Here is a 22523-nt window from a genome sequence, read left to right on the forward strand (position 1 = left end):
CAGCGGTCAGCACTCTTGCCTGTGGTGTTCTTCAAAGAGTTTACATCGTCTGTGTGTGTTCAAAGTTTGCTACATCAAGTTTTCATGTCAAATTGCTCATGACAGGAAAATAAAAATCTGGAGCCTCATTGGAGCGAGCGCGTGCTCTGATTGATACAAACATCTCAAGGATTTTAGTGAGAACTGTGCAATGCTCAGTTTCCCCTGAAGGTGGCACTGTATGGTAACTGAACACTTCTTGCTGGATTGATCGGTGAGGGTCCCAGCAGCAGGACACCCTCTGATCACTTTATTCTTCTAAAAAAAAAGTTATACACTTTTTTCATACTCTCTAAATTTAAATATTCTGAATAAAATAAATGTGTTTTACCTGCCGTGTTCTCAATTCCTTGGTCAACAGTCTCTTTAACCTGTGCAGGATACATGAGAAGACCGCACTACATTAGTAAAAATATATGCAAAAACAAAGTTAAAAAAAAAAATGAAAAAAAAGCAGCACCGATATGGAGGAGATGATGGCCACATGGGACTTTGTTCCTCTTCACGTTTCCTCCAGAATAGCTTGGTAACCAGAAGAACAGACTCAGCGTTACATAATATTTCAAGAGAACGGGGAGTGTGCACCGGGTAAAATACGACAGCGTATTACCCATAATAATGTAACCACTACCAGGACTGCCATGTATATTACCTTAAAGGTTGCCGCAAGTTCAAAGGAGTGAGCCGTCCGTGCCCCCTCGCCCCGACTTGCGTTTCGCCCGCAGCTTCTTCCGGGGGCGTGTCCAACAGGGAATGGGAGGGTTTCTTATACCGCACGGTGGCCATGCGCCCGTCAGAATCCCTACCAATTCATCATAGTACTTCCCAGAATAGCGCTTTTGCGCATGCGGATACCGTCATCCCCCCATGTACTTCCCGGAGCGCTTATTTCTGGCTCGTCTTGTGAGCTATCTTGCGATCCAGAAAGAGCTATTCTGGGAAGTACTATTATGAACTGGTAGGGATTCTGACAGGCGCATGCGCCGCAAAAGTCCTGAGTGAGTCATTGTGGCAGTTCGTCCTCCTAATCAGTCGGGGCGAGGGGGCACGGACGGCTCACTCCTTTGAACTTGTGGCAACCTTTAAGGTAATATACATGGCGGTCCTGGTAGCGGTTACATTATTATGGGTATCTGATTCTTTATATGTGCATTTTGGGGCAAGTTAAATCTCTTGGAGAAATTGTAGCGCCATATTATTTGCCATCATATCATTAGACTATAGGAATCATTTATTGTCTAGTTGTGCTATAATGGACTCGGTTTAATGTATGCATTTTTTACCTCTGTATATTTATTCTGATTTAAACTGATTTGCCTGGTCATTCAATCTTTGCAATATATTTTTTCATATTGGAAGTACACAGGATTATCTATAGAGTGTTGCTTTGGTGCCCCCTTCTGGTTGCATTTTTTGTGCTTATATTCCGTGCCATATGGTTTGTGTGCATATTTATATGATAGAAATAAAATCTACTATGTTATTATATGCATTTTTCTTTGGATCTCTTCATTGGGTCTGTTGTTTCAGGACACCAGTACCCTATTTTGTGTGCTTATGTATGTTGAAGTGCCATAGCTTTTATATTTGGACTAATTTCGTGTTCATACGTGTGCACATAGCCTAACACTGCGGTTATGACTCTGGTCACTAGATGGAGCCAGAAAACACTGTAAACATTAACAAGCAGATAATCAGGGATTATGAATTAAATGTTGGAGACAGAACAACAGCCATTTGGTAAATTCAAAAAAGTTCTTTTTTTTCTCACTAATGTATACTCTGCACCCCATCTTGACTGAAAAAAACAAACAGAAATGTAGACATTTTTGCAAATTTATTAAAAAAGAAGAAAAACTGAAATATCACATGGGCATAAGTATTCAGACCCTTTTCTCAGACACTCATATTTAAGTCACATGCTGTCCGTTTCCTTGTGATCCTCCTTGAGATTGTGCCACTCCTTCACTGGAGTCCAGATGTGTTTAATTAAACTGATAGGACTTGATTTGTAAAGGCACACACCTGTCTATATAAGACCTCACAGTGCAGGTCAGACCAAATGGGAATCATGAGGTCAAAGGAACTGGGCCAAGGAGCTCAGAGACAGAATTGTGGCAAGACACACATCTGGCCAAGGTTACAAAATAAGTTCTGCAGTACTCAAGGTACCTAAGAGCACAGTGGCCTCCATAATCCTTAACTGAAAGAAGTTTGGGACCACCAGAAGTTTTCCTAGACCTGGCCGTCCAGCCAAACTGAGCAATCGTGGGAAAAGAGCCTTGGTGAGAGAGGTAAAGAAGAACCCCAAGAGGGAGAAAGTTCCACAAAGTCAACTATCACTGCAGCCCTCCACCAGTCTGGCCTTTATGGCAGAGTGGCCCAATGGAAGCCTCTCCTCAGTGCAAGACATATGAAAACCCGCATAGAGTTTGCTAAAAAAAAAAAAAAAAAAAACACATGAAGGACTCCCAGACTATGAGAAATAAGATACTCTGGTCTGATGAGACAAAGATAGAACTTTTTGGTGCTAATGCTAAGCGATATGTGTGGAGAAAACCAGGTCTGCTCATCACCTGCCCAATACAATCCTAACAGTGAAACATGGTGGTGGCAGCATCATGCTATGGGGGTGTTTTTCAGCTGCAGGGACAGGATAACTGGTTGCAATTGAAGGAAACATGAAAGCGGCCAAGCACAGAGATATCGTGGATGAAAACCTCTTTCAGAGTGCTCTGGACCTCAAACTTGGCTGTAGGCTCCCCTTCCAACAAGACAATACCCTAGGCACACAGCTAAAATAACAAAGGAGTGGCTTCAGAACAACTCTGTGACCATTCTTGACTGGCCCAGCCGGAGCCCCGACCTAAACCCAATTGAGCATCTCTTGAGAAACCTGAAAATGGCTGTCCACCAACGTTCACCATCCCACCTGACGGAATTGGAGAGGATATGCATGGAAGAATGGCAGTGGATCCCCAAATCCAGGTGTGAAAAACTTGTGGCATCGTTTCCAAGAAGACTCGTGGCTGTACTAGCTCAATACTGAGCAAAGGGCCTGAATACTTATGACTAGAGTTGAGCGAAACGGGTCGAAAAAATTCAAAAGTCGCCGACTTTTGGCAAAGTCGGGTTTCATGAAACGAAACCCGACCCTAGGATGAGGTCGGCCACGAGGTCGGCGACTTACGCGCCAAAGTCGCGTTTCAAAAGTTTGTTTTGCGCTCTTTTTCAGCCAATCAGGGTCCACGGACACTGTGGGCAACGTGATGACATAGGCACGGGTCACCAATGATAGGAACTGAAGGAGTTAAATTGAGTTCTGTCTATGTTGCATTCTCTTGTTTAAAACCTTATCTGTTCTTCGAGGAGATGTCTCAGACATCTCCCTTGTGAACCAAGGTCAAATACCTCTGCTTTTTCGCCTAAATGACTTTCTTTGTCTAAAACAAGTTGTAAAATCATTTGTACTGCGCATGTCTGTAAAATGTTTAAATTCTTTACTATAAAAGACGGCAGCCTAACTGATAAGCCAGAGGCGTCTTGAGAGGCATCCCGAGTGGTATTATACAGCTGGTGTCTGTGTAGTTCTTCTCGACGGAGCTGATTTAATTAGAGACATATGATGCTTCACACCTAAGAACATCGGTCCTTCAGATGAAAGAGTAATCTGAGGGATCCCGACAGTTTCCTGGCGCCCGAAACAGGGACCTGATATAGGCACCTCTCCAAGACTACCCGATCTACAGACCACTCCAGTTACTGATGAAATTGTGAACAGCAGACCTAAACACCTGGCCAGGTAAGAGATCAATTTTTCTCTTCTCTGCTCTTCATAATCTATCATTATAACTAAGGTCCGTATAAAGGGGAATCTAGTAGAGGAGGGGGCCGTAAAATCAGGTCCATATAAGAACTCTGAGGAAATCGGGTGTGACACGCATATGTAATTTCTGCTCGAATGAGAGGTTACTGTAGGTTCTGTCTGTGCACAGCTATTTTTAGAAAAAGAGCTGATGCAAATCAAAATGGGAGAGGTCTGACATTACGGAATATAAGGCTGGGTGAACAGTTCATACTGCGCAGCCCGGACGGACAAGTTTTTCACAATAGACGATTCCGCACTAGGAATAGAGGAGGTTGTTGAATGGCTACTTTGATTTGAAGGACTGTGAAAAGTAGACAAATAAGCTGCACAGTAGGTATTCGTTCAAAGAGTGGTGATATTGCCTAACTGGGTCATGTGACAGCGTCCTTTCGGGGAGGTCACCGCCTAAGCTTAAATCAACACCCTTTACGAATAAACCTTGTGACAGATAAGAGTGTGACCGAATGAGCACAGGACCGTGAAATGAGCCTGTGACAGGATATGACTGAAGAACCCCGATAGATGGACACTTTATTTACAATCCTGTGTGTTGTGGGAGTATTTCTGTTCGGATGCTACATAGCATATAAGTACACGAAACACGTAGTACACCGAGGAACAGACACTCCATTTAGCCTGTTAGCACCTTAGGAAGAAGGTAACGAGGTATAGTAGAGCCTAGTCTTGAGCTTACCCAATACACCACCTAAGGCAGGGGACTAACAGGAAGACAACAAGAGAGACAGGATAAGAATAAAAGATAAGATGGGGAACAGTCAGGGAAAGACACCTGAAGAAGGAAATCGGTTATGTGATATAATTGAGGATAGATATGGAAGTAGTGCAGCAAAGAACCTGGAAAAAGTATTAATCAAATCCAAAGTGCAAGATAGGCAGGCTGTGTGAATCCTTGTATATATGTCTATGAGAACCTCTGAATAAGATGAGAGATGAGTAATTGAGTATAAAAAAAAAAAAAAATCAGTGAATGAGCACGTATGAATGAATCATCACACATCATTTTTGTGTCAAGAGATTTGTGACCTTTCTAGTTGTGGTGGAATCCCGGACAGATGCGTTATAGATATTTCAAATCTACATCTGAGACTGAATGAATTGAGTAATGATATGGTTCGTGTTATGTGTGGCATTACATTGTAAAGTTTCCTGAATGCATTTGGCCAGAAAAAGGGCAAGGCATGGTTAATCTCATTATACAGTTATCTGCCCTTACAGTGAAATCCCGTGATTTTGAGTTTCTTTGTAGAAATTGATTTTGATAAGTCTAAAGAACTACAGAATTCTGTGAAGGACGACGCTGCATTCTGATGGGAGGGGTGAAGGATGGAGCTGCGTAGTTTTTCTTCTCCCTTCGCTCTTATCTCTGCTGAGTGTGAGCTGTGCTCAAAATTCTCTGTAATTCTATCCGTAAGGTACACGCTGAAAGATTTGTGCATTTTAAAGCAACAGTACTTAATTGAAGATTGGAAGTTAAAAGTAAGATTTGGTGCCTAATTTAGAAGGGAATTGTAAGTGATTGCTTGGTCATTAATGTGTTTGAACCTGCTTCTAGTTGTGTGATTGATTTGTATAGCAAATTGTGTCAAATTACAAGAGACAGAGAAGGAAGGAAGCAGTAAAACAAGTGGGACAAATATTGAAAAAGGCAAAAATACCAGAGTGTGAATGTTTGGATGTACAAAAAGGCACAGACAAGGGAAGAAAATAGCAAGTGAATAAATGATGCTTGAGAATGTGCAGCAGTATGGAAGGTGTATTATGAATGTTTGATTGACAAAGTGTAACCAGAGACCCAGACAAAACAGATGGACTTGTAAACACTGTGGTCAGACTCAGACAAATCCAGACTGAATAGCTACTAGTGTGACCTGTGCTACTGACCTAAGAGAATTGCACTAAATCCTATCCAGACAAGATCATAAGAAGCTGACATAATAGTGTGGATAGTGGGTAGTGGGGACATTGGCCCTTGAGGAGTAAGCTGACAGTAGACATCAGACGGCCAACCCCAGCAGGACCTAGAAGTGTGACTAGAATAAGAAAGATACAGGTGTATTATCCCTGGAGCCCCTCTGACCAGCTAGCTTTGCTGAAGCAGCTGCCTGCCCCTGAAGACCAACCATTCCCGTTTTACAGACACATAAAGGAAGTACAGCAAACATATAAGTGTACCTGGGCAGACTTAGAGAGGTTGGTGAGTTTAAAGGCAGGTGACGCACTAGATCATATAATTAAGACACATACAGATGTGACAAAGAATCAGGCTTGGGGCATGGATGATAAATCTGCACGATCTGGGGAGACGTACTGTGAGTCACTAAGACAATGGGCTGCAGTGGAACAATCAGAGCAGTCTGTACTCCTGACTAATGTGACACAGCAAAGAGGAGAGAGAGTAGAGATATACCTTGGACGGTTACAGCTGAAATGGGCAGACATGGGGTACATTTGCATAAACCCACTTGATGTTAGAATACTGGTGAATGCATTCATTGACGGTATGAACAAAGACTTACGAGACGCAGTACAGACAGCCAGACCTGAATGGAGACATGTAGATCCGAAAGACCTCCTTAAGGTAGCTAAAGAAATTGAGCAAACAAGGACAATAAAACGACCTGTCATGTATGCTGGAGCACAAGGAAAAAAGTGGAGACGTAATAGGAAAGGCATGTGAGATGACACTGACGATCCATGCCATACTCCTACAAGTTCAACCAAAACATCTGTCTATGGCCAGACAGCTCCGACTTGAGTGTGCTCTACTAATTCCTGAGTATGTCACTCCTCAAAAGATGTAACGTTCTGAATCCAGCCACCCTCCTGCCTGTGGATTCAGAAAAGGGGGAATTGGTGACCGTATTGGCAAGTGAGGAAGGATACTTTGACATGACGCATGAACATGTCTGCATAGAACTGATGAGTCAGGAGACAGTTGGGTTTGCACACATTCATGAAAAACCTGTTCCTAATGCAGACTTTGAGTTTCTTTTTTGTAGATGGCCCCAGATACCACCAGGATGGATGATTCTACACTGGATATGCAGTAGTATCCTCACATGAGGTAATCCGAGCGGAACCACTCTCTCCTCACATGTCGGCGCAGGAGGCAGAGTTGAAGGCACTCACTGAGGCGTGTAGAGCCGCTGCAGGTAAAGTCGCTAATATTTTCACAGATTCGAAGCCCATTAAAAATGCAGAGCTGGTGAAACAATTGATGGAGGCATTGATGTTACCAGTCCAGGTTGGCATTGTCAAGGTAAAAGCACACACAAAGGTGACTCCGTGGAGGTAGAGGGCAATAGAAGGGCGAACGAGGCTGCTAAAATAGCACAAGGCGGCCTAGAGAGAGCAGTGGACGGTGGCGGGGAGTCAGCGTATTCCAGCCACATTGGGTCTAGATGTCCTGAAATCCCTCCAGCAAAAGGCTGCCCAAACAGAGAAGGTACACCGAGGGAGACTGGGAGCTGAGCTGAACTCAAATGGAGTATGGGAGAATAAGGATAAGATGTGCCCACCAAAGTCCCTGTTCCCAATCATGGCGCAAGCAGCACATGGCCCCAATCACACCTCAAAAAGTCACATGTGTGCCATGGTAGATGCCTTCTGGATCGCTCCTGGCTTCAGTTGCGCAGCCGCGAAACTTGTACAATCATGCCTCATCTGTGCACAGCACAACCCAGGTAAAACAGTAAAAGTCCCTAAGAAAGCGACACCTAGGCCTCTCTACCCGTTTCAGAGACGGCAGATTGACGACATACAGCTACCAAGGTAGGAGTGTATGCAAATATCCTAGTATGTGTAGATCTTTTCTCTGGATGGCCAGAGGCCTACCCGGTGAAAACGGCTACAGCTCGAGCCACTGCAAAGAAACTGGTGATGGAACTAATACCACGATTCGGTGTCCCTGAAACAATTGAATCAGACAGAGGCACACATTTCACTGCTGAGGTAATGCAAAATGTAATGCAAATGATAGGTGTAGAACAAGCATTTCATACACCCTACCACCCACAGAGTTCAGGGAAGGTAGAGAGAATGAACGGGACACTAAAATTGAAAATACAGAAAACCATGGAACAAACCCATAAACCATGGCCAGAGTGTCTCCCATTAACATTATTCTCAGTAAGGTACACACCCACGGGGAAAACTAAACTGTCACCCTTCGAGATACTGTTTGGAAGACCACCGAACACAGGGTTGTACTACCCACAGGTCTTAACACTCAATGTGGATAATTTGACAAGTTATGTAATCCAGTTGCAAAAGCATTTAACTCAAATGCATTCTCTAGTTTTCTCTTCCACTCCAGATCCAGATAGTGTGGAAGGAACTCACTGTCTACAACCTGGTGATTACGTATATGTCAAGAAACACTCCAGAAAGACCCTTGAACCCCGATATCAAGGACCTTACCAAGTACTCCTAACAACGCCTACTTCTGTTAAGTTGGAAGGACGACCAACCTGGATCCACGCATCGCATTGCAAACTAGCCACAGGAGTTAACAAAGCATAAGAGTGCATAATGTTTTGGTTTGGTTTTGTTGCATTATCTGTAATAATGGTAGCTGCGTGGGACAATCTAAATTCTCCAATGTCCTTGAATAATAAGTTTATACAACATCATGAAAAAATACTAAATGATTGGTCAAAAGACACTCAGTCTCCAGCAGATTGCTGGATCTGCACACATTCACCAATATCGGCCACTAGTATTCCGTTCCTTGTTATTCCTGTGCCACCCGAGGAATTATTTGCCTGGACCAGTTGTTCTGATACACTTGCTAATAATGCCACAAATAATGTGAAGTTATGGAACACAACTGTTGAAATACTTATTGTGGGATGGGTAGGATACCCTTGGTGGCAGGGTAATCTTTCAGGAAGTAATACATACCTTCAATATCTGGCATATAAAGGGGGGGGCTTGGGTACCCAGGAATAGAACTCGATTAACCTACCTGGGGCAAATTCCAATGTATGGCCTACAAGTTAGTTTTAATGTAACTTCCCACTCTACTGATGCCTTCAAACCAATACTGCTAGAAAGAAGGTTGCATAACACGTCCTGGGAGTATTCCAATTTATTTCCCCAGGGCAATAATGAAACTTGTTTTAATATTTCAGGTAATATACCTTGCAACGAGTCATCTGGATATGAGAAAGGAACTCCCACCTGTGGAAATCCAGATGTAGGGTAGTGTAGCCCTTTAGGACAACTTCCAAATTGGTGTATGCTTCAGAATGTATCTGCGTTCATAGATTTAGTCCATAGACTGGTACTACAACATTCAGCCCTATGGGACCTACCTAGTGACATGTTCTGGGTATGTGGAGACAATGCATATAAATGGTTGCCAGTAGGGGTAAAAGGTGCTTGTACTCTGGGTCGTTTTACTCCAGCTACCTTTGTTATTCCGAATGACCAGTTGAATACTCAGAGCATACCTAAACACACGTTGTACAAAAGAGCTGCTGACAATACACCTCGCCTCTCTGGGAGACCACATATAGTGCAGATGAGTGTGGCTAATAAAATTGTCAGTTCTATTTTTATTTATCCTATGATCACTCAAATGTGGGATAAATTAGTCAGGGCTACAGATTACTTAGATGACCAAATATGGGATATATTGGATATATTGAACACCACCGTTGCTGTCCAAAATCAGCTCATCATAGTCACTAATCAGCATACCATAGTATTAGATTATTTAACTGCAGCGCAAGGAGGTATGTGTCAAGTCATCGGACCAGCTTGCTGTCATTATATAGATCCCAACAGTAGTTTAAAGTTAAGATCAAAAATAGAGGATGTTCAAAAACTTAGAGATCAGTACAATAAAGACAATGATCGTACTAAGGATAGTTGGTGGTCAGATACATTCTCCTTTCTTAATCCAGCTAATTGGTTTAAGGGTATTGGAGGCTGGATAACTGGGATTATACTAAGTCTATTACGTATTGTTGTTTGTATCTTCGTAATATATGTGCTATTGAAACTTGTTTTTTGGTGTATGCAAGAAAAGATGTAGAAATAGATAAGGAAGTTTGACTGTAAACAACAAGAATTTAACTATTATTCCTTTGAGTCCTAGATTGACATCTCATTTCTGGCATGAAGGAGCGTACTCTTGCAATGATGGACGTGGCTTCAGTATCTGGGGGATGGAGAAGGTAGAAGACCTGTCTCCCTTGGGCAACCCGTCGGCCTGGGATAGTACCTGGTGAACGAGCCACTATCCGCTGTTGTTGCAGGATCCAGTGTTCCAGATTGTGGAAAATGAAGATGTCAAAGGGGGGAATGATAGGAACTGAAGGAGTTAAATTGAGTTCTGTCTATGTTGCATTCTCTTGTTTAAAACCTTATCTGTTCTTCGAGGAGATGTCTCAGACATCTCCCTTGTGAACCAAGGTCAAATACCTCTGCTTTTTCGCCTAAATGACTTTCTTTGTCTAAAACAAGTTGTAAAATCATTTGTACTGAGCATGTCTGTAAAATGTTTAAATTCTTTACTATAAAAGACGGAAGCCTAACTGATAAGCCAGAGGCGTCTTGAGAGGCATCCCGAGTGGTATTATACAGCTGGTGTCTGTGTAGTTCTTCTCGACGGAGCTGATTTAATTAGAGACATATGATGCTTCACACCTAAGAACATCGGTCCTTCAGATGAAAGAGTAATCTGAGGGATCCCGACACCACCATCTTTCAGAAGGGCATGCAAGTGATTGGCTTGCTTTGGTGGGCGTCACAGGGGGTATAAAAGGGCGTGCACGCCGACCGCCATCTTACTTCTGCCGATCTTAGTATAGGGAGAGGTTGCTGCTGATTCTGTAGGGAGAGTGTTAGGCAGGGAAGAAGACAAAAAAACTGCTTCTGCTGCTAGCGATTTGGCCTGCACAACACACCAGTCACTGTGTGTGCAGTGCAAGGGGAGGCTATATAGTGGTGTATCAGTGGTGTTGGTTGTTGGGCTGCCTTCTAAGGCTTCCTGACATTCCTGCATTGCTGTTTACCCAGTGCTCCGCAAACTGCTTTTTTAAAAGCAATCCCAATTTTTTTTTTTTGTCCTGCTGAGAAGAAAAAAAAACTGCTTCTGCTGCTAGCAATTTGGCCTGCACAACACACCAGTCACTGTGTGTGCAGTGCAAGGGGAGGCTATATAGTGGTGTATCAGTGGTGTTGGTTGTTGGGCTGCCTTCTAAGGCTTCCTGACATTCCTGCATTGCTGTTTACCCACTGCTCCGCAAACTGCTTTTTTAAAAGCAATCCAATCTCCCTTATCCTCTAGTCACTTTTGTCACAGCTGTGCCATCGAGCCTGTCACATAGCGCTCAGATATTCATTGGGCCTCACACAATCCAAAAGTGTCCAGTGTCCAAAAGTGTGTGCAGAGATTCAAAATCTCCCTTATCCTCTAGTCACTTTGGTCACAGCTGTGCCATCGAGCCTGTCACATAGCGCTCAGATATCAGTGGGCCTCACACAATCCAAAAGTGTCCAGTGTCCAAAAGTGTGTGCAGAGATTCAAAATCTCCTTTATCCTCTAGTCACTTTGGTCACAGCTGTGCCATCGAGCCTGTCACATAGCGCTCAGATATCAGTGGGCCTCACACAATCCAAAAGTGTCCATCCAGTGTCCAAAAGTGTGTGCAGAGATTCAAAATCTCCCTTATCCTCTAGTCACTTTGGTCACAGCTGTGCCATCGAGCCTGTCACATAGCGCTCAGATATTCATTGGGCCTCACACAATCCAAAAGTGTCCAGTGTCCAAAAGTGTGTGCAGAGATTCAAAATCTCCCTTATCCTCTAGTCACTTTGGTCACAGCTGTGCCATCGAGCCTGTCACATAGCGCTCAGATATCAGTGGGCCTCACACAATCCAAAAGTGTCCAGTGTCCAAAAGTGTGTGCAGAGATTCAAAATCTCCCTTATCCTCTAGTCACTTTGGTCACAGCTGTGCCATCGAGCCTGTCACATAGCGCTCAGATATCAGTGGGCCTCACACAATCCAAAAGTGTCCATCCAGTGTCCAAAAGTGTGTGCAGAGATTCAAAATATCCCTTATCCTCTAGTCACTTTGGTCACAGCTGTGCCATCGAGCCTGTCACATAGCGCTCAGATATCAGTGGGCCTCACACAATCCAAAAGTGTCCATCCAGTGTCCAAAAGTGTGTGCAGAGATTCAAAATCTCCCTTATCCTCTAGTCACTTTGGTCACAGCTGTGCCATCGAGCCTGTCACATAGCGCTCAGATATCAGTGGGCCTCACACAATCCAAAAGTGTCCATCCAGTGTCCAAAAGTGTGTGCAGAGATTCAAAATCTCCCTTATCCTCTAGTCACTTTGGTCACAGCTGTGCCATCGAGCCTGTCACATAGCGCTCAGATATCAGTGGGCCTCACACAATCCAAAAGTGTCCAGTGTCCAAAAGTGTCTGCAGAAATTCAAAATCTCCCCTGTCCTATAGACACCTTGTACCTTGTTTTACATTACTATACAGTTTGTTGGATTTTGTCTACATTTCTACCAAAAATGAGGAAGGCTGGTGGAAGAGGCCGTGGAATTGGGCGGGGGTTGGCAGCTGGTAATGATGGTGTTGGTGGTGGATCTGATGGTAGTGGCAAGAGCAAAATAGGACCGAATGCAGGAGGTGCTGACCCTGCGTCATCGTCTGGCTACATAAGGCCTCGAACGCTTAGTTTTCTAGGAGTTGGCAAACCGCTTTTAAAGCCAGAGCATCAGGAAAAAGTTTTGTCTTACATTGCTGACTCAGCCTCCAGCTCTATCGCCTCCTCTTCTTCAGTTGTAAAAAGTAAAAGCACTGAGTCGTCATTGGAGGCTCATGTTCATGAACCACACCTTTCCTTGTGTCCTTCACCCCAACCAAGATTGAAGGATGACGCAGGCCATACTACTGATTACTCCATGGAGCTGTTTTCACATACCATGCCTGGATTATCAAGTGAAATGGTGAATTACCCAGGCCAAGATGAATCTGACATGGAGTGCACTGATGCACAGCCGCTGATGGATGATTCTGCTGGTACATTCACTCAGAGCACTACATTGTCCTCGCAGTGTACAGAGCCAGATTCTGACCCTGATGAGACTTAGGTGCCCCTTCCCGCACACTATACCACCATACACGGTGACACAGAGGAAGGTGCACATGACATAGAAGAGGAGGTGATGGATGACCCAGTTGTTGACCCAGATTGGCATCCATTGGGGGAAGAGGGTGCTGCTTCCAATAGCTCAGATGAGGAGCATCCACAGCAGACATCGACATCGCAACAGCTGTTATCTGGCAGTCCCGGAGCACTCCAAAGACAGGTTCCAAACATCAAAAGAGTTGCTGGACAGCTTGTCCAGAGGGTCAAAAGATCACAGCGTGCTAGGCCGCAAAATGTCTGCCAAAGTAGGAAGAGTGCAGTGTGGCACTTTTTTGACCAAAATCCTCATGATCAGGCCAAGGTTATCTGTAAGAAGTGCGCAAAGACCTTTAGCCGAGGGAAAAATCTGAAAAATTTGAATACCAGTTGCATGCTTAGACATTTAACCAGCATGCACTTGCAAGCGTGGACACAACACCAAACCTCAAGTGCCACATATGCAACTGATCACAACGAAGGTAGTCAGCAACGCTACATTGTTTCCCCCACTGTAAGCCCACCGGTTAGCACAGCAGCAAATGTTGAGGTGTCGTTGCAAGACCACAGCAGTCAGGGAATCCCACTGTTATATCAACGAAAGACTGATTCTAGGCCATCAGAAAGAACACCAACTCCATCACCATCATCAACCCTCTCTCAGTCCGCCCTGTCCACCGCTACTTCCACCATATGCAGCTCTCAAGTCCAGCTCACCCTCCCAGACACTATGAGTAGGTCAAGAAAGTGCTCAGTCTCTCATCCGCGTACACTGGGTTTGAACGCCCACATTGCCAAACTAATCTCGTTTGAGATGATGCCCTTTCGGTTGGTGGAAAGCACAGCTTTCCGCGAACTCATGGCCTATGCAGTACCACGCTATGACCTACCCAGTCGCCACTTCTTCTCTCGCAAAGCCATCCCAGCCCTCCACCATCATGTGAAAGACCGCATTGTCCATGCACTCAAGCAGTCAGTGAGCGGAAAGGTGCACCTCACAACTGATGCATGGTCCAGTCGGCATGGCCAGTGCCGTTACGTGTCCATCACTGCGCACTGGGTTAATGTGGTGGATGCAGGGTCCACAGGGGACAGCGGTGGTGGGACAGTGCTGCCTAGCCCACGGTATAGGAAACAGTTGGCTGTAGGCGTTCGACCCTCCTCCTCCTCCTCCAGAAGCGAAAGCTCGTCCACAGAGCGCAGTCGTACGAGCACTCCATCTGCAGCTGCCACTGTTGCACACGATGTGTCCCCCTATCGAGCAGCTAGTGGAAAGCGTCAGCAGGCTGTGTTGCAGATGATGTGTTTGGGCGACAGACACACCGCCGAGGTGCTGGCCGAGTACTTGAAGCGACAAACTGAGTCATGGCTGGGCAGTGTACATCTTGAGGCAGGCAAGGTAGTTAGTGATAAAGGCCGTAATTTTGTGGCAGCCATAGCCCTTTCAAAACTCAGCCACATACCTTGCTTGGCTCACACCTTGAACCTGGTGGTGCAGTGCTTCCTCAAAAATTATCCGGAGTTAACAGCCCTGCTCCAGAAGGTGCGAAGACTGTGCGCGCACATCCGCCGGTCGCCTGTACACTCCGTTCGTATGCAGAAGCTGCAGCGATTGCTCCACCTTCCCAACCACCGCCTCATTATCGACATTGCAACAAGGTGGAACTCCACCCTGCACATGGTGGAGCGGCTGTGCGAGCAGAGGCAGGCCATAATGCATTTGTGGGAGGATACACGGCCAGGCACTTTGAGAGCAGACATGGAGTTGACAGGTGTGCAGTGGTCGAAGCTGAAAGACCTTTGTAAAGTCCTTCAGTGTTTTGAGGAATGCACACGGCTGGTAAGCGCTGACGACGTCATCCTAAGCATGAGCATCCCACTTATGCGTCTGCTCATGCAAACTTTGACGCACCTTAAGGAGCAGGCGTCTGCAGCCAATGTTGATGAGGAGGAAGAGGAGGAGGGAATCCTTGATGACATTCAGCCATTGTCTGCTCAGGGACCTGTCCTGGACGAGGTGGAGGAAGAAGAGGAGGAGGAGGATGATGATGGGGATGATTACTTAGGGGAGGAGGATGCATCTCGTGGGGCAAGTGAAAATGTTGGCGTGGCAAGGTCTGGTACAGGGTTTGTGTGTGACTGGAGGGATGTGGATTTGCCAGAAAGTGCTCCTCCACCCAGCACTCGCAGTGCATCATTGACACCGGGAACATTGGCCCACATGTCAGATTATGCCTTGCGGATCCTAAAAAGGGACCCCCGCATTGCCAAAATGATGAACGATGACGACTACTGGTTGGCCAGCATTCTGGATCCACGCTATAAAGGCAAATTACAAAACATCATGCCACAGGAGAACCTTGACCTAATATTGGCTAATAAACAAGCAACTCTGGTAAATCGGTTGCTTGAGGCATTCCCAGCACACAGCAGCGGTGATGGTTCTCACACGAGCCGTACGGGCCGGGGGCAGCTTGGCAGAGGTGTTCGTGGTGCACACAGCAGAAGAGGCGTTGGAGCCAGGGGTTTCATGACAATGTTGTGGACTGATTTTTCAAATACCGCTCACACAACTGGTAATACTGCATCGATGGAAAGTGACAGGAGACAGCAGTTGTCAACTATGGTTACAAACTACTTTTCCTCCCATATCGATGTTCTCCCACACAGGTCATTCCCCTTTGACTATTGGGCCGCTAAACTGGACACCTGGCCTGAATTGGCCCAATATGCCTTACAGGAGCTCGCTTGCCCAGCTGCAAGTGTGCTATCGGAAAGAGTCTTCAGTGCAGCTGGATCAATCCTGACAGAAAAAAGGACCCGTCTGTCAACCCAAAATGTGGATGATCTAACCTTCATTAAAATGAACCACGCATGGGTTTCCAAGGATTTTGTCCCACCTTCCCCTGATGACACATAGGGTGACAGAAAAATGGCTTGCTTTGGTCCACCTCTTCCTGGTACTTCACCTATTTCGCCTTTTGCATCAGCTGAATGTCCAACATCAACATATGCCACTTTCTAAAACTCCCTAACTGTGCTGCCTTCCCCCCCATGGCCGGGGTCACCACCTAGCGCACGACACCGTGCGAGTGCCGTTGCCCTGGACAGGTGGGTAGGCCGACTCTTGGGCGCGGGCACTGGCACAGGGTCCCTCATAGTGCAATCAAGTGTCTCTGATGGTGGTGGTGCACACCCGCCGTCAGACACACCGCTGTACTATGAGGGGCCCAGTGCCAGTACCGACGCCCACGAGTGGGCCCCCCTTGCTTGGGCAGGGCCCCAGCATTTGCAATCTTTACCTCTCCCTGCTCCTCCGCTGTGTAATCTGGGCCGTCAAATCCATACTGTGCCTGACACCGTCTGAGCCTGCCTCCTGATGTATAGACATATATTTTGAATGTGTACGCTATCCATACATGTTATCCGGGGAAACGGTACCCTTTCTAACCTTTGTGCAATCACGTGCAATCCATACTGGGCCTAACACCGTCTGAGCCTGCCTCCTGAGACATATATTTTGAATGTGTACGCTATCCATACATGTTATCTGGGGATACGGTACCCTTTCTAACCTTTGTGCAATCACGTGCAATCCATACTGGGCCTAACACCGTCTGAGCCTGCCTCCTGAGACATATATTTTGAATGTGTACGCTATCCATACATGGTATCCGGGGATACGGTACCCTTTCTAACCTTTGTGCAATCACGTGCAATCCATACTGGGCCTAACACCGTCTGAGCCTGCCTCCTGAGACATATATTTTGAATGTGTACGCTATCCATACATGTTATCTGGGGATACGGTACCCTTTCTAACCTTTGTGCAATCACGTGCAATCCATACTGGGCCTAACACCATCTGAGCCTGCCTCCTGAGACATATATTTTGAATGTGTACGCTATCCATACATGTTATCCGGGGATACGGTACCCTTTCTAACCTTTGTGCAATCACGTGCAATCCATACTGGGCCTAACACCGTCTGAGCCTGCCTCCTGAGACATATATTTTGAATGTGTACGCTATCCATACATGTTACCTGGGGATACGGTACCCTTTCTAACCTTTGTGCAATCACGTGCAATCCATACTGGGCCTAACACCGTCTGAGCCTGCCTCCTGAGACATATATTTTGAATGTGTACGCTATCCATACATATTATCTGGGGATACGGTACCCTTTCTAACCTTTGTGCAATCACGTGCAATCCATACTGGGCCTAACACCGTCTGAGCCTGCCTCCTGAGACATATATTTTGAATGTGTACGCTATCCATACATGTTATCCGGGGATACGGTACCCTTCCTAACCTTTGTGCAATCACGTGCAATCCATACTGGGCCTAACACCGTCTGAGCCTGCCTCCTGAGACATATATTTTGAATGTGTACGCTATCCATACATGTTATCCGGGGATACGGTACCCTTTCTAACCTTTGTGCAATCACGTGCAATCCATACTGGGCCTAACACCGTCTGAGCCTGCCTCCTGAGACATATATTTTGAATGTGTACGCTATCCATACATGTTATCTGGGGATACGGTACCCTTTCTAACCTTTGTGCAATCACGTGCAATCCATTCTGGGCCTAACACCGTCTGAGCCTGCCTCCTGAGACATATATTTTGAATGTGTACGCTATCCATACATGTTATCTGGGGATACGGTACCCTTTCTAACCTTTGTGCAATCACGTGCAATCCATACTGGGCCTAACACCGTCTGAGCCTGCCTCCTGAGACATATATTTTAAATGTGTACGCTATCCATACATGTTATCTGGGGATACGGTACCCTTTCTAACCTTTGTGCAATCACGTGCAATCCATACTGGGCCTAACACCGTCTGAGCCTGCCTCCTGAGACATATATTTTGAATGTGTACGCTATCCATACATGTTATCCGGGGATACGGTACCCTTTCTAACCTTTGTGCAATCACGTGTAATCCATACTGGGCGTGAGAACGGCTGGCGAGCTGTTAAGCAAGCTACAGCACCTGTGGTTTGCACACGTAAAGTTTTTCATTTTTTCAGGAATGACGGTTAGGCCTAATTCCGGAACTGCGGTTGACCTGCACTTACTGGGAAATCATTGCTCGCGGGTAATAATTGTAATCAGTGATCCCCATCACTAACGTTGTTCAGCGGGTTATCTGCACCTGTAAGCGACAAACGCTGGCCTTTTCAGTGTAGCGCACATGCAGCCACGGACATGTAAGGGCATGACACACCAGTTATTGGCCAATCTCATGTGCCAGAGCCTCACGTGTCCCTCTAGTAAGCCGGACTCGGACCGCGGGGCATGACGGAGTCTCGTTCGTTAACGGAATTAAGCTTGCAATGTGTGCATCTGTTCTGTAGCTGGCATGGTTGAGGTTTCCCAGGTGGAGTCGAATTTAACCGTAGGCTCCACTCCTGGTGGTGCCCTTCTGGACATTTCTATAAGGTTCAGCTTTGCAACCATACTGCCCACGTAAAACAAACACTTTGCCTTCATGAACGCTGTTTGGAGGGTCATGACTCGTGGGAATAACGCCGCCCAATCAGTTAACCTGCTAGAGAGATCCTTCGTTGCTCCCAAGCATGACATCACACTCCCTAGGAAGAAGGTAATGCCACTGTGGCGACCGTACTCCTGGGGGCGACAAGTGCACTGATGCCCAGCCACTGCTCGATGAATCTGCTGGTACATTGACCCAGACCACTACATTCCCCTCGCACGCTACACGACCTGAATCTGACCCTGATGAAACTCAGGTTACCCTTCCCATATACAGTTCCATCTTACACGGTGACAAAGAGGAAGCTGCAGATGAAAGTGCAGGTTCGGCCCACCCGCCATCAGACACACCACCGTACTATCAGGGGCCCTGTGCCAGTGCCGTCGCCAACGAGTGGGCCCCCCCTGCTTGCCCAGGATCACAGCACTTGCAAAGTTGAAATACTGTGCAGTGAGATGGAAGATGGGGACGACGAGGAGTCCAGACAAGTACAGGGATTCCCTAGAGAGGAGACTTATTTGATTGTTTTCAATGTTGGGACAGCAATTTTTGGGGAGCACTATACTCTGGAGAATGATAGATGGGGCCCACCATACACTGGAACATTCCAAAGGTGGACATCAGACACTGGAGCAGCATTTACAGGGCCCATTATACACTAGAGCATTAGAAATGGGGCCCATTATGTTTGGAGCATTATTTGGGCCCATAAGACAGTGGAGCTTCATCCATGGGGACCAACATATACTGTAGCATTATGTGGAGCTCATCATATACTGTTTCAAACATTATATGGGACCAATGATTCTGTATGGAGAAATAGATGGGCCTCGTCATGAGATGTAAAAAGTGAGGTATTTTTCATTGTACTATACCGCTATTTCTCTGCCGTATCGGAGCATGATGAGTTGTGGTATGTGTTAAAGGGGCGCTCTTTCGCCCAGGGCACATGAAAACCTGGAGCCAGCCCTCCCCCCCCACAGTCTGTAGCCAAATAACCCCCAATTTTCAGTGCGTAACTTGTATTATGAAGTTAATTAAGGTTGACAAGCTTAAGTAAGAAGAATTGATGCTTTTGGCATTCAAATGGGCACTGTTGGTGTGTTTCCTGTCCTCCTCTCACTGCCGACTTTTATTCCCCATTGACTTACATTGGGTTTCGTGTTTCGGGACGACCCCGACTTTTCCCTATAATCGGACGATCTTGCTCGACCCGACTTTTGGAAAAGTCGGGTTTCACGAAACGAAACGCGACCCTAAAAAACCAAAAGTCGCTCAACTCTACTTATGACCATGTGATATTTCAGTTTTTCTTTTTTAATAAATTTACAAAAATGTCTACATTTCTGTTTTTTTTCAGTCATGATGGGGTTCAGAGTGTACATTAATGAGAAAAAAAACGATCTTATTTGAGTTTACCAAATGGCTGCAATGAAAGAATGAGTGAAAAAATTAAAGGGGTCTGAATACTTTCCGTACCCACTGTAGCCTTAGGGTAAATGCACACGCTGCGGGTTTGGTGCCAATTTTTGTTGCAAAAAAACCACAGCATAATACAGTACCAGAGTTAAAAATCTCAACTACACATTGCAGAATTTTTCCGCATGTAAATCTACTCATTAAGCGGATTGTAAAACCCGCAGCATGGCGATTCTTAGCGCGGAAGTCATTGCAGTCTTCAATACATGGGCTGAAAATAAATCCACAATAAAAATCTGCATGTAATGAAGATTTTGATGAGAAAATGCAGAAATTCTGCAGATATGTAACGGAAAATTTGCATCAAATGGACAACATGTGCATTAAGCCTTAGGGCTCTGTCAGCCATCCTGTTTTGCACCTACAGTGATTGTTTCATCAGAGATTTTTTTCAGAGTTTCATCCAAGACTGATCCAAGTCTCAAAAGTTTTTGTTTTTTTTTAAATTCTCTTCCTTCTTCAGTCCATGAAAAATCAGACACAAGAGCAATCCCATATTTTTCACACACCCATGGACTTACGGTACAATGGATCAATATCGGACATGGCGCTGTCATATTGAGCTGAACACTTGGTCCGCAAGAAAAGAGCGAAATCTGACATGTGACCTATCCCATAGACTATACTAAGTACAAGTTCAAGTGAAAACCGCTGATCGTTCTCGCACGTGAAAAATGGACGCCTGAGCTCACACTCATCTGCGAGAACGGATGAGTGCAATCCCATTAAAAAAAAAAAATCTCCAATCTGCCACCATTTACACCACTTTTGTGGCATCACGATAAGCGACTTCACCACTAAGATTCATCAACTCCTCAAAAAGATGACAGAGCTGGTGTAAAAATCACAAATATTGCGCACTATTGTGCAAAAATGTTGCAACTCATCAAACCGTTTTCGATAGATAGGGACTATTAAAAGCAAAATACGTGCCTTACCATAGAAATCCTAACACCTCCCTGATTACTGGATCTTGCCATGGGATCTGACGGTCAGTGAATGTTTTATGTGATCAATGTACCTGAACTAGCCAACGAAAATGCTGCAGACTTTATAATACTTTTATTTATTTCTTTATTTTATCATTTGGGCTTTTGCTCCACCAACCCGATCACTTCCATACCTTCAATTTTCCTGTTTTCAACCACTGACTGAGCTGCTGAAGACCCATCTCATGTTGATCTGCATAGTTCAAGACCATAAATCTTTCCCTGTCAAAAAAAGTGCAAGGACGTTATTAATTGTGCATGGTTAAAAAGACACATTACTTTTTTTTAGAATGAAGGAAAATTTTAAAAAAATCTTCATAACTTAATATTTGTATTAATTATAGACTAGGCAATTTAAAGGTAAAATAATAAACGTGTCACACTGTAACCCAATAACTTAAAAAAGCAACACTACAGAAACCCCCCCACCACTGACCTTGTGATATTGCGCTCTTTCAGGGTGGCCTCTGTCTGAGGAGGTAGAGGCGGCGGATAAGGAATATCCTTGTTGTATTGTGAGATTTGGCCACACAAAATAATATGGCTGTTCTTCGTCATCTATTTTAAAAAAAAAAAAATATTTTGTCCTCCTTTGTAGGTCAGCTTAAAGTGATCATCCAGCCTGCGACTAAAAACTGACTCCTAGTGATAGAACGTGCTGGGATAAAGCGTTATCTGAGCATGCTCTGGTGCTAACCGAGTAACTTCGGCGTGCTTGAATACTGTGTCCAAGTCCCCACGGCTGCATGTCTCCCAGCTGTTCAAAAGCCCCAGAACAGGGGGCGTGGCCTAGATCCCACATGAAGTGGATGTAGGTTTTGGAGCTCTGGAGAGTATACCTCCCTAATCTGACTTCCACAGCGGCTAAAACAGGCCATTCAGCGCTAAATCTGTGCATAACACTCTTCTGACACCCAAGAGATCACTTCAGGCCCGGTAAAAATCGACCTCTGATCTTCCGGGGCACCAAAGAGGATTGAGGCCTAAAACCTGCTGCTAGGCCGCAAAGCCAGGGGCTAAAGTAGCTGGTAGCGACCGACTTAACTTCCAGAGCTGTCAGTCTCATCACAACTCTGACCGGAGCCGAGAATACAGGCCCTCTTGGTCCAGACCACACACCATCAGCATCCTGCAGACACATCAGGACTGCGGACACAGAACGGGACTGACTGGTAAGCAGAGAGGCCCTCTTTTGCCACAAAGCTCCATAAACCGGGTCGCAGTTGTGACCTTCTGCAAGCTCCATAATCGGGACGCAGCTGCGACCTACCTTTGCGAGGTTCCACGATCCCCCTGCGATCTCTCTTACTGCTGGAGACGCAAGCGTCCCTATTTGGTCTCCACTAGACCCTGACTCTGTTCGCAAGTTCCCTAACGAGACTCAGTGGAACCAAGTGTCCTCAAACAAGACTTTACTAAGTCTTCCTTCCTCATCGCAATCCTTTGGTATCACAC

General features: G+C 45.5%; 1 long non-coding RNA gene across 1 annotated transcript; it reads right to left on the minus strand.

Annotated features, from left to right (window-relative positions):
* Nucleotides 1-317: 317 nt before the first annotated feature.
* Nucleotides 318-21769, minus strand: LOC141057999 (uncharacterized). Its single transcript, XR_012222068.1, has 3 exons — nt 21505-21769; nt 21203-21290; nt 318-410 (listed from the first exon to the last, which is right to left on the minus strand). It is a non-coding gene; the product is annotated as an uncharacterized lncRNA (long non-coding RNA).
* Nucleotides 21770-22523: the final 754 nt, after the last annotated feature.

The sequence above is a fragment of the Dendrobates tinctorius genome, unplaced genomic scaffold (genome assembly GCF_039654945.1).
Source record: "Dendrobates tinctorius isolate UK_male_01 unplaced genomic scaffold, ASM3965494v1 ptg000208l, whole genome shotgun sequence".
In the NCBI taxonomy this organism is placed as follows: domain Eukaryota; kingdom Metazoa; phylum Chordata; class Amphibia; order Anura; family Dendrobatidae; genus Dendrobates; species Dendrobates tinctorius.